Genomic DNA, 12516 nt, shown 5'->3' on the forward strand with positions numbered 1-12516 from the left:
GTCAGAACCTGAGTTAGACCAAACATCAGGGCCTAAGGTAAGACTAGGATCAGGGCCTTTGTTAGGGACAATGTCAGGGCCTAACCCTGGCATGAGGGCCTGAGTTAGGCTGGGCGTCAGGGCCTTAGTTAGGGACAGCCTCAGGGACTCACTTAGGGACAGTGTCAGGGCTTACTTAGGGACAGTGTCAGTACATTGGTAAGAGATAGGTCAGGATATTAGCTCAGGATAGAGTCAGGACTTTAGTTATCGACAGCAGCAGGGCCTTAGTTAGGGACAGTGTCAGGAGCTTAGTTAGGACTAGCATCAGAGCCTTTGCTAGGTACAGTGTGAGGGACTGAGTTAGGACTAGTGTCAGGGCCTTAGTTAGGGACAGTGTGAGGGCCTGAGTTAGGACAAGCATCCAGGCCGTAGTTAGGGACAGTGTCAGGGCCTTGGGACTAATTTCAGGGCCTTAGTTAGGGAGAGCATCAGGACTTTAGTTAACATAAGAGGCAAGACATTAGCTAGGGACAGGGTTAGGTTAAGGTCTAGGAATAGTGTCAGGAAATGAGCTAGGGATAGTGTCAAGACCTTACTTACAGAGAGTATCAGGGCCTTACTTAGGGCTAGTGTCAGGGCTTCAGGTAGGGACAGCATCAGAGCCTGACTTAGGGAGAGCGACGGAGCCTGAGTAAGACCTAGCGTCAGGGCCTTAGCTAGGGACAGTGGCAGGGCATGACTTAGGAAGAGCATCAGGGTCTCAAAGACATTTTGAGGGTCTGAGTTAGGTACAGCGTCTGGGCCTGAGTTAGGGACAGACTCAGGGCTTCACTTAGGGACAGAATCAGGGCTTACATAGGGACAGTGTCAGGACCTTGGTAAGAGATGGGTCAGGATATTAGCTCAGGATAGTGTCAGGCCTTTAGTTATTGCCGGCCGCAGGGTCTATATTAGGGACAGCTTCCGGGCCTTAGTTAGAGACAGTGTCACAGCCTTAGTGAGGACTAGTCAGGGCCTTAGTTAGGCAGAGCAATAGGGCTTCAGTTAGGATGGGAGGCAGGACATTAGCTAGGGACAGGATGAGGTTAAGGTCTAGGGATAGTGTCAGGAAATGACCTAGGGATAGTGTCAAGACCTTACTGACAGTATCAGGGCCTTATTTAGGACCAACGTCAGGGCTTCGGGTAGGGACAATGTCAGAGCCTGACTTAGGGAGAGCGACAGGGCCTGAGTGAGGCCGAGCGTCAGGGACTTAGCTAGGGACAGTGTCGGCATGACTTACGAGTAGCATCAGGGCCTTCGTAGGATCAGCATTAGGTTCTTAGTTAGGATACGAGACAGGACACTAGCTAGGGACAGAGCCAAGTTACGGGCTAGGGATAGTGTGAAGACCTTAGTTATTGAGAGCATCAGGGCCTTATATAGGAACAGCGTCATGGCCTTATTCAGGACCAGTGTCAGGGCTTGATGTAGGGACAGCTTCAGAGACTGACTAAGGTACAGCGACAGGGAATACCTGAGCACTCTCTCAGTTAGCACCTGAGTTAGGGACTGTGTCAGGGCAGGACTTAGGAGGAGCATAACGGCCTCGTTAGGATCAGCATCAGGGTCTTTGTTAAAGACATTATTAGGGCTTCTGTTAGAGACAACCTCAGGGCTTTACTTAGGGAGAGCGTCCGGGCTTATTTAGGGACAATTTCAGGAACTTGGTAAGAGATGGGTCCAGAAATTAGCTCAGGATAGTGTCAGGACTTTAGATATCGACAGCAGCAGGGCCTTAGTTAGGGACAGTGTCAGGAGCTTAGTTAGGACTAGCATCAGAGCCTTTGCTAGGTACAGTGTGAGGGACTGAGTTAGGAGTAGTGTCAGGGCCTTAGTTAGGGACAGTGTCAGGGTCTGAGTTAGGAGTAGTGTCAGGGCATTAGTTAGGGACAGTGTCAGGGCCTTAGTTAGGACTAGTCAGGGCCTTAGTTAGGGAGAGCATTAGGGATTCAGGGAGGATAAGGGGCAGGACATTCGCTCGGGACAGAGTCAGGTTCCAGGCCAGTGGTAGTGTCAGGAAATGAGCTAGGGATTGCGTGAAGACCTTAGTTATTGAGAGCATCAGGGACATAGTTAGAACCAGCGTCAGGGGCTTAATCAGGACCAGTGTCAAGGCTAGATGTAGGGATAGCATCAGAGCCTAACTAAGGTACAGCAACAGGGCCTAAGTGAGGCCTATCTTTAGGGCCTGAGTGAGTGACAGTGTCAGGGCATGACTTAGGAGCAGCATAAAGGCCTCTGTAGGATCAGCATTAGGGTCTTCGGTAAAGACATTATCAGGGTCTCTGTTATGGACAGCCTCAGGGCCTCACTTAGGGACAGTTTCAGGACCTTAGTACGAGATGGGTCAGGATATAAGCTCAGGATAGTGTCAGGACTTTAGATATTGACGGCAGCAGGGCCTTTGTTAGGGACAGTGTCAGGACCTGAGCTAGGTGGAGTGTCACGGCCTTAGTTAGGGACAGTGTCACGGCCTTAGTTAGGGCTAGCATCAGAGCCTTTGTTAGGTATCATGTCAGGGCCTGAGTTAGGAGTAATGTCAAGAACTTAGTTCGGGACAGTGTCAGGGCCTTAGTTACGCCTAGCATCAGAGCTTTCGTTAGGTATCCTGTCAGTGCCTGGGATAAGAGTAGTGTCAGGGCCTTAGTTAGGGCCAGTGTCAGGGCCTGAGTTAGGAGTAATGTCAGGGCCTTAGTTAGGGCCAGTGTCAGGGCCTGAGTTAGGTGTAGTGTCAAGGCCTTAGTTATGACAGTGTCAGGGCCATAGTTAGAACTAGCATCATAGCCTTTGTTATATATTGTATCACGGCCTGAGTTAGGAGTAGTGTCAGAGCCTTAGTAAGGAACAGTGTCAGGGCCTTAGTTAGGACCAGCATCAGAGTCTATGTCAGGAATCGTGTCAGAGCCTCAGTTAGGAGTAGTGTCAGGGCCTTAGTTGGGGACAGTGTCAGGGCCTGAGTTAGAACTAGCATCATAGCCTTTGTTATATATTGTATCATGGCCTGAGTTAGGAGTAGTGTCACAGCCTTAGTAAGGAACAGTGTCAGGGCCTTAGTTAGGACCAGCATCAGAGTCTATGTCAGGAATCGTGTCAGAGCCTCAGTTAGGAGTAGTGTCAGGGCCTTAGTTAGGGACAGTGTCAGTGCCTGAGCTAGGTGGAGTGTCAGGGCCTTAGTTAGGGACAGTGTAAGGCCTTGGGTAGGACTAGCATCAGAGCCTTTGTTAGGGACAGTGTTAGGGTCTTAGTTTGGATTAGTGTCAGGTCCTTCTGTTAGGTACAGTGTCAGGTCCTGAGTTAGGAATAGGGGTAGGGCCATAGTTAGGGACAGTATCAGGCACTGACTTAGGACGAGCATCTAGACTTTAGTTAGAGACAGTATCACGTCCTTGGGACTAAAGTCAGGGCCTGAGTTAGGCACAGCATAAAGGCTTTAGTTAGCATAAGAGGCAGGAGGTTAGCTAGGGACAGGGTCAGGTTAACATATAGGGATAGTGTCAGGGAAAAACCTAGGGATAGTGTCAAGACCTCAGTTACTGAGAGGATCAGGGCCTTCTTTAGAGCCAGTGTCAGGGCTTCAGGTAGAGACAGCGTCAGAGGCTGACTTAGGGAGAGTGACAGGGCCTGAGTGAAGCCTAACGTCAGGGAATTAGCTAGAGACATTTTCAGGGCATGACTTAGGAGCAGCATCAGGGCCTTTGTAGGATCAGCATTAGGGTCTTAGTTAAAGACATGACCAGGACCTGAGTTAGGAGTAGTTTCAGGGCCTTAGTTAAGGACAGTGTCAGGGCCTTAGTAAGGACTAGCATCAGAACCTTTGTTAGCTATTGTGACAGGGACTGAGTTAGGGACAGGTTCGTGGCCTTTGTTAGGACTACGTTTAGGGTTAGAGTTAGAGTTAGGGTTTTAGGGTTAGGGCTAGGGTTAGGGTTAAGGGCTAGGGGTTAGGGTTTAGGGTTTAGGGTTTAAGGTTAAGGGGAGGGTGAGGGTTAGTGTTAGAGGGTTAGGGTTACATTTCCAGAGCACTGGAATAGCATCAAGACCACATTTCTAGACAGTCCAACGAGCCATAGAAGTCTTCGTCATGGCCCTCGTCTGAGGTGACATGACAAAACACTCTGCTTAGAATTCTTCAATGACCGCATACCTGAAGTCACCTTACTCAAGGAGAAAGTCAGGATCCTACCATGTTCTGTCGCTCACGGGAAACCCAATGTGAGCAACTGCCTTCAAGTAAGGCCCTGAATTGCGATGCAGAAGAGGAGGCGTGCAGCAGTTTCCATGAGACCGTAGCCGATGCTCTGCATTATTTTAACGTCAGTACACGTTGAAGGACATCTAGGAACCCCGCGTGGGCACCCTATTCCATGCAAGAACACTGAGTACCCTCAGGCCCCCATGGGCCTGCTAAGCCACATCCAGGCCCGTAGCCCTTCGGAGCCACTCTGTGTATGCCGAGTGTAGGGCAACAGACTGCACTCTTTCTTGGGACAGCTTGATTTCCTCAACACTCCCACAGGTCGACGAACACCTTTCTAGCAGGTCCAATATTCCGTGCAAGTCTGCCTCATTGCCCTAGTCTGAGCTGCACTGAGAATAACCCTCGGCTTCGCATTGCATCTGGGACCCCCTGCCTGAAACCCCCCTGCCTCCAGGAGAATGTCGGTTTGCGTTCCTACTGCAACTAAAGCCCAGTTGCTCGTGTAACACTGCAGGCTTTTGAAGAGCCACGGGCCCGGAGGCTTAGCTGGGGCGTTCCTTGGTTGAGGCAGTTCACTATTTGCAGAACACCCTGCTTCGAGGAGTTGATTGAGGGAAGGATCCACTGGGTAACCTGTGTCTGTTTGGACGTGTTAGAAAGCACAGGGATATATGCTGCATGTGCCCGTGGAAATGGGGGCCTGATGGAACTAGCCTTGCTTTCCCATTTTGAAAGCTCCATTCATGCTGCCTTGAAGCTACTTGAAATTGACTGCTGTTGACAGGCCACTAGCCACTGTAGGCATGGCTCTGGGAAGAAAAGGAGTTTTCTCCAGTTAAGCCGGGTACTTCGATGGCCGGTGTGGAGCTCATCCTGCCACGCTCTAGAGCTAAAGGGAAACTCAACGTGAGTACTGGCCTCGAGGTAAGTCCCTGAGTAGCCGCACAGAAAGGGAGGCATGCAGCTCTTTCCATGAGGTCTTAGTCGCTGTTCTGCTTTGTTTTATTTTATTTTTTATTGTTTCTTTAAGATTTATTTATTGATTCATTGCTTGCTATGTTGGGTCTTCGTTTCTGTGCTAGGGCTCTCTCCAGTTGCGGTAAGTGGGGGCCACTCTTCATCGCGGTGCATGGGCCTCTCACTATCGTGGCCTCTCTTGTAGCGGAGCACAGCCTCCAGAGGCGCAGGCTCAGTAGTTGTGGCTCACGGGCCCAGTTGCTCCGCGGCATGTGGGATCCTCCCAGACCAGGGCTCGAACCCGTGTCCCCTGCATTGGCAGGCAGATTCTCAAGCACTGCGCCACCAGGGAAGCCCCTGTTCTGCTTTATTTTAAAGGAAGTAACCTTTTCAGGACTCGTAGGCCCCTTGGGTGTGCATCATTTTCCCTCCAAGATCAGTGAGTACCTCCAGACCCCTGTGGGCCTGCTGAGCAACCTCGAGGCCCAAAGGTCGGTCCCTCGGAGGCCCTCAGTGTATGCGGAGTGATGGGCAACACACTGCTCGTTCCTTAAGGAGAGCTACATTTCCAGAGCACTGGAACAGCCTCAGGACCACATTTCTAGCCAGTGCGGCGTGCCATGGAAGTGTTCGTCATGGCCCCCGTCTGAGCTGCCGTGAGAAAACACTCTGCTTAGGATTCTTCGACGACCTCGTATCTGAAGTCACTCTGCTTGAGGAGAAAGTCAGCATCCTACCATGCTGTGTCGCTAACGGGGCACTCAGCGTGAGCAGTTGTCTCGAGGTAAGGCCCTGAATTTCCATGCAGAACCGGAGGCGTGCAGCAGTTTCCAGGAGGCCATAGCCGTTGCTCTGCATTGTTTTAACGTCAGTACGCTTTGCAGGACATCTAGGAACCCCGCGTGGGCACCCTATTCCCTGCAAGAACACTGAGTACCCTCAGGCCCCCATGGGCCTGCTAAGCCACATCCAGGCCCGTAGCCCTTCGGAGCCACTCTGTGTATGCCGAGTGTAGGGCAACAGACTGCACTCTTTCTTGGGACAGCTTGATTTCCTCAACACTCCCACAGGTCGACGAACACCTTTCTAGCAGGTCCAATATTCCGTGCAATTCTGACTCATTGCCCTAGTCTGAGCTGCACTTAGAATAACCCTTGGCTTTGCATTCCATCTGGGACTCCCTGCCTGAAGTCACCCTGCCTCCAGGAGAATGTCGGCTTGCGTTCCGACTGCAACTAAAGCCCAGTTCCTCGTGTAACACTGCATGCTTTTGAAGAGCCACGGGCCCGGAGGCTTAGCTGGAGCGATCCTTGGTTGAGACAGTTCGCTATTTGCAGAACACCCTGCTTCGAGGAGTTGATTCAGGGAAGGAACCACTGGGTAACCTGTGTCTCTTTGGACTTGTGAGAAAGCACAGGGATGTATGCTGCGTGTGCCCGTGGAAATGGGGGCCTGATGGAACTTGTCTTGCTTTCCCATTCTGAAAGCTCCATTCATGCTGCCTTGAAGCTACTTGAAATTGACTGCTGTTGACAGGCCACTAGCCACTGTAGGCATGGTTCTGGGAAGAAAATGAGCATTCTCCAGGTAAGCCGGGTGCTTCGATGGCCAGGCTGGAGCTCATCCTGCCACGCTCTAGAGCTAAAGGGAAACTCAACGTGAGTACTGGCTTCGAGGTAAGTCCCTGAGTAGCCGCGCAGAAAGGGAGGCATGCAGCTCTTTCCATGAGGTCTTAGTCGCTGTTCTGCTTTGTTTTATTTTATTTATTTTATTTTTTATTGTTTTTTTAAGATTTATTGATTGATTGATTGCTTGCTATGTTGGGTCTGCGTTTCTGTGCTAGGGCTCTCTCCAGTTGCGGTAAGTGGGGGCCACTCTTCATCGCGGTGCGTAGGCCTCTCACTATCGCGGCCTCTCTTGTCGCGGAGCACAGCGTCCAGAGGCGCAGGCTCAGTAGTTGTGGCTCACGGGCCCAGTTGCTCCGTGGCATGTGGGATCCTCCCAGACCAGGGCTCGAACCCGTGTCCCCTGCATTGGCAGGCAGATTCTCAACCACTGTGCCACCAGGGAAGCCCCTGTTCTGCTTTATTTTAAAGGAAGTACGCTTTTCAGGACTCGTAGGCCCCGCGGGTTTGCATCATTTTCCCTCCAAGATCAGTGAGTACCTCCAGACCCCTGTGGGCCTGCTGAGCAACATCGAAGCCCAAAGGTCGGTCCCTCGGAGGCCCTCAGTGTATGCGGAGTGATGGGCAACACACTGCTCGTTCCTTAAGGAGAGCTACATTTCCAGAGCACTGGAACAGCCTCAGGACCACATTTCTAGCCAGTGCGGCGTGCCATGGAAGTGTTCGTCATGGCCCCCGTGTGAGCTGCCGTGAGAAAACACTCTGCTTAGGATTCTTCGACGACCTCGTATCTGAAGTCACTCTGCTTGAGGAGAAAGTCAGCATCCTACCATGCTGTGTCGCTTATGGGACTCTCAGCGTCAGCAGTTGTCTCGAGGTAAGGCCCTGAATTGCCATGCAGAAGCGGAGGCGTGCAGCAGTTTCCAGGAGGCCATAGCCATTGCTCTGCATTGTTTTAACGTCAGTACGCTTTGCAGGACATCTAGGAACCCCGCGTGGGCACCCTATTCCCTGCAAGAACATTGAGTACCCCCGGGCCCCTATGGGCCTGCTAAGCCACATCCAGGCCCGTAGCCCTTCGGAGCCACTCTGTGTATGCCGAGAGTAGGGCAACAGACTGCCCTCTTTCTTGGGACAGCTTGATTTCCTCAGCAGTTCCACAGATACACGAACACCATTCTAGCATGTCGAACATGCCGTGCAAGTCTGACTCATTGCCCTAGTCTGAGCTGCACTGAGAAAAACCCTCGGCTTCGCATTCCATCTAGGACCTCCTGCCTGAAGTCACCCTGCCTCCAGGAGAAAGTCGGCTTGCGTTCCGACTGCAACGAAAGCCCAGTTGCTCGTGTAACACTGCATGCTTTTGAAGAGCCACGGGCCCGGAGGCCTAGCTGGGGCTTTCCTTGGTTGAGGCCGTTCGCTAGATGCAGAACACCCTGCTTCGAGGAGTTGATTCAGGGAAGGAACCACTGGGCAACCTGTATCTCCTTGGACTTGTTAGAAAGCACAGGGATGTATGCTGCGTGTGCCCGTGGAAATGGGGGCCTGATGGAACTAGCCTTGCTTTCCCATTTTGCAAGCTCCATTCATGCTGCCTTGAAGCTACTTGAAATTGACTGCTGTTGACAGGCCACTAGCCACTGTAGGCATGGCTCTGGGAAGAAAAGGAGTTTTCTCTAGCTAAGCCGGGTGCTTCGATGGCCGGGGTGGAGCTCATCCTGCCACGCTCTAGAGCTAAAGGGAAACTCAACGTGAGAACTGGCCTCGAGGTAAGTCCCTGAGTAAGCGCGCAGAAAGGGCGGCATACAGCTGTTTCCATGAGGTCTTAGTCGCTGTTCTGCTTTATTTTATTTCCTTTTTTTAATTTTTTATTGTTCTTTTAAGATTGATTGATTGATTGATTGATTGCTATGTTGGGTCTTCGTTTTTGTGCTAGGGCTCTCTCCAGTTGCGGTAAGTGGGGGCCACTCTCCATCGCGGTGCGTAGGCTTCTCAGTATCGCGGCCTCCCTTGTTGCGGAGCACAGGCTCCAGAGGCGCAGGCTCAGTAGTTGTGGCTCACGGGCCCAGTTGCTCCGCGGCATGTGGGATCCTCCCAGACCAGGGCTCGAGCCCGTGTACCCTGCATTGGCAGGCAGATTCTCAACCACTGCGCCACCAGGGAAGCCCCTGTTCTGCTTTATTTTAAAGGAAGTACCCTTTACAGGACTCCTAGGCCCCTCGGGTGTGCATTATTTTCCCTCCAAGATCAGTGAGTACCTCCAGACCCCTGTGGGCCTGCTGAGCAACATCGAGGCCCAAAGGTCGGTCCCTGGGAGGCCCTCTGTGTATGCCGAGTGATGGGCAACACACTGCTCGTTCCTTAAGGAGAGCTACATTTCCAGAGCACTGGAACAGCCTCAGGACCACATTTCTAGCCAGTGCGACGTGCCATGGAAGTGTTCGTCATGGCCCCCGTCTGAGCTGCCATGAGAAAACACTGTGCTTAGAATTCTTCGAGGACCTCGTACCTGAAGTCACTCTGCTCGAGGAGAAAGCCAGCATCCTACCATGCTGTGTCGCTAACGGGACACTCAGCGAGAGCACGTGCCTCAAGGTCAGGCCCTGAATTGCCATGCAGAAGCGGAGGCGTGCAGCAGTTTCCATGAGGCCGTAGCCGCTGCTCTGCATTGTTTTAACGTCAGTACGCTTTGCAGGACATCTAGGAGCCTCACGTGGCCACCCTATTCCCTGCAGGAACACTGAGTACCCTCAGGCCCCCGTGGGAATGCCAAGCCACATCCAGACCCGTAGTCCTTCAGAGCCACTCTGTGTATGCCGAGTGTAGGGCAACAGACTGCACTCTTTCTTGGGACAGCTTGATTTCCCCAGCACACCCACAGGTCCACGAACACTGTTCAAGCAGTTCCGACGTGCCATGCAATTCTGACTCATTGCCCTAGTCAGAGCTGCACTGAGAAAAACCCTCGGCTTCGCATTCTATCTAGGACCTCCTGCCTGAACTCACCCTGCCTCCAGGAGAAAGTCGGCTTGCGTTCCAACTGCAACTAAAGCCCAGTTCCTCGGGTAACACTGCAGGCTTTTGAAGAGCCACGGGCCCGGAGGCCTAGCTGGGGCTTTCCTTGGTTGAGGCCGTTCGCTAGATGCAGAACACCCTGCTTCGAGGAGTTGATTCAGGGAAGGAACCACTGGGCAACCTGTGTCTCTTTGGACTTGTTAGAAAGCACAGGGATGTATGCTGCGTGTGCCCGTGGAAATGGGGGCCTGATGGAACTAGCCTTGCTTTCCCATTTTGAAAGCTCCATTCATGCTGCCTTGAAGCTACTTGAAATTGACTGCTGTTGACAGGCCACTAGCCACTGTAGGCATGGCTCTGGGAAGAAAAGGAGTTTTCTCCAGGTAAGCCGGGTGCTTCGATGGCCGGGGTGGAGCTCATCCTGCCACGCTCTAGAGCTAAAGGGAAACTCAACGTGAGAACGGGCCTCGAGGTAAGTTCCTGAGTAAGCGCGCAGAAAGGGCGGCATGCAGCTGTTTCCATGAGGTCTTAGTCGCTGTTCTGCTTTATTTTATTTCCTTTTTTTAATTTTTATTGTTGTTTTAAGATTGATTGATTGATTGATTGATTGCTATGTTGGGTCTTCGTTTTTGTGCTAGGGCTCTCTCCAGTTGCGGTAAGTGGGGGCCACTCTCCATCGCGGTGCGTAGGCCTCTCAGTATCGCGGCCTCCCTTGTTGCGGAGCACAGGCTCCAGAGGCGCAGGCTCAGTAGTTGTGGCTCACGGGCCCAGTTGCTCCGTGGCCTCTGGTATCCTCGAAGACCAGGGCTCTAACCCGTGTCCCCTGCATTGGCAGGCAGATTGTCAACCAGTGCGCCACCAGGGAAGCCCCTGTTCTGCTTTATTGTAAAGGAAGTACCCTTTCCAGGACTCTTAGTCCCCTCGGGTGTGCATCATTTTCCCTCCAGGATCCCTGAGTGCCTCCAGACCCCTGTGGGCCTGCTGAGCAACTTTGAGGCCCAAAGGTCGGTCCCTCGGAGGCCCTATGTGTATGCCGAGTGATGGGCAAGAGCCTGCACGTTCTTTAAGGAGAGCTACATTTCCAGAGCACTGGAACAGCCTCAGGACCACATTTCTAGCCAGTGCGACGTGCCATGGAAGTGTTCGTCATGGCCCCCGTCTGAGCTGCCATGAGAAAACACTGTGCTTAGAATTCTTCGCGGACCTCGTACCTGAAGTCATTCTGCTCGAGGAGAAAGTCAGCATCCTCCCATGCTGTGGCGCTAACGGGACACTCAGCGTGAGCACTTGCCTCGAGGTAAGGCTTTGAATTGCCGTGCAGAAGCGGAGGCGTGCTGCAGTTTTCAGCAGGGCATAGCCCCTGCTCAGCTTTAGTTTATTTATTCATTTGTTTATCTATCTGTCTATCTATTTATTTATTTTTTTATGTAATTTATCATTTTTTTTTTTACTGTGTTGGGTCTTCGTTGCTGCATGTGAGCTTTCTCTAGTTGTAGCGAGCGGGGGCTACTCTTCGTTGCGGTGCTCGGGCTTCTCATTGCGGTGGCTCCTCTTGTTGTGGAGCAGAAGCTCTAGGCACGTGGACTTCAGTAGTTGTGGCATGCGAGCTCAGTCGTTGCGGCTCCCGGACTCTAGAGCGCAGGCTCAGTCGTTGTGGACCACGGGCTTAGTTGCTCCGCAGCATGAGAGATCTTGGTGGACCAAGGCTCGAACCCATGTCCCCTGCATCGGCAGGTGGATTCCCAACCACTGCACCACAAGCGAAGCCCCTGCTCTGCATTATTTTAACGTCAGTCCGCTTTGCAGGACATCTAGGAGCCTCGCGTGGGCACCCAATTCCCTGCAAGAACACTGAGTACCCTCAGGCCCCCATGGGCCTGCTAAGCCACATCCAGGCCCGTAGCCCTTCGGAGCCACTCTGTGTATGCCGAGTGTAGGGCAACAGACTGCAGTCTTTCTTGGGACAGCTTGATTTCCTCAACACTCCCACAGGTCGATGAACACCTTTCTAGGAGGTCCAACATTCCGTGCAAGTCTGCCTCATTGCCCTAGTCTGAGCTGCACTGAGAATAACCCTCGGCTTCGCATTCCATCTGGTATCCCCTGCCTGAAGTCACCCTGCCTCCAGGAGAATGTCGGCCTGCGTTCCGACTGCAACTAAAGCCCAGTTCGTCGTGTAACACTGCAGGCTTTTGAAGAGCCACGGGCCCAGAGGCTTAGCTGGAGCGATCCTTGGTTGAGACAGTTCGCTATTTGCAGAACACCCTGCTTCGAGGAGTTGATTCAGGGAAGGAACCACTGGGTAACCTGTGTCTGTTTGGACTTGTTAGAAAGCACAGGGATGTATGCTGCGTGTGCCCGTCGAAATGGGGGCCTGATGGAACTAGCCTTGCTTTCCCATTTTGAAAGCTGCATTCATGCTGCCTTGAAGCTACTTGAAATTGACTGCTGTTGACAGGCCACTAGCCACTGTAGGTATGGCTCTGGGAAGAAAAGGAGTTTTCTCTAGCTATGCCGGGTGCTTCGATGGCCGGGGTGGAGCTCATCCTGCCACGCTGTAGAGCTAAAGAGAAACTCAACGTGAGTACTGGCCTCGAGGTAAGTCCCTGAGTAGCCGCGCAGAAATGGAGGCATGCAGCCCTTTCCACGAAGTCTTAGTCGCTGTTCTGCTTTATTTTATTTTATTTTTTTCATGTT

Source organism: Balaenoptera physalus (assembly GCF_965194825.1).
Source record: "Balaenoptera physalus genome assembly, chromosome: 12".
Taxonomy (NCBI): Eukaryota; Metazoa; Chordata; class Mammalia; order Artiodactyla; family Balaenopteridae; genus Balaenoptera; species Balaenoptera physalus.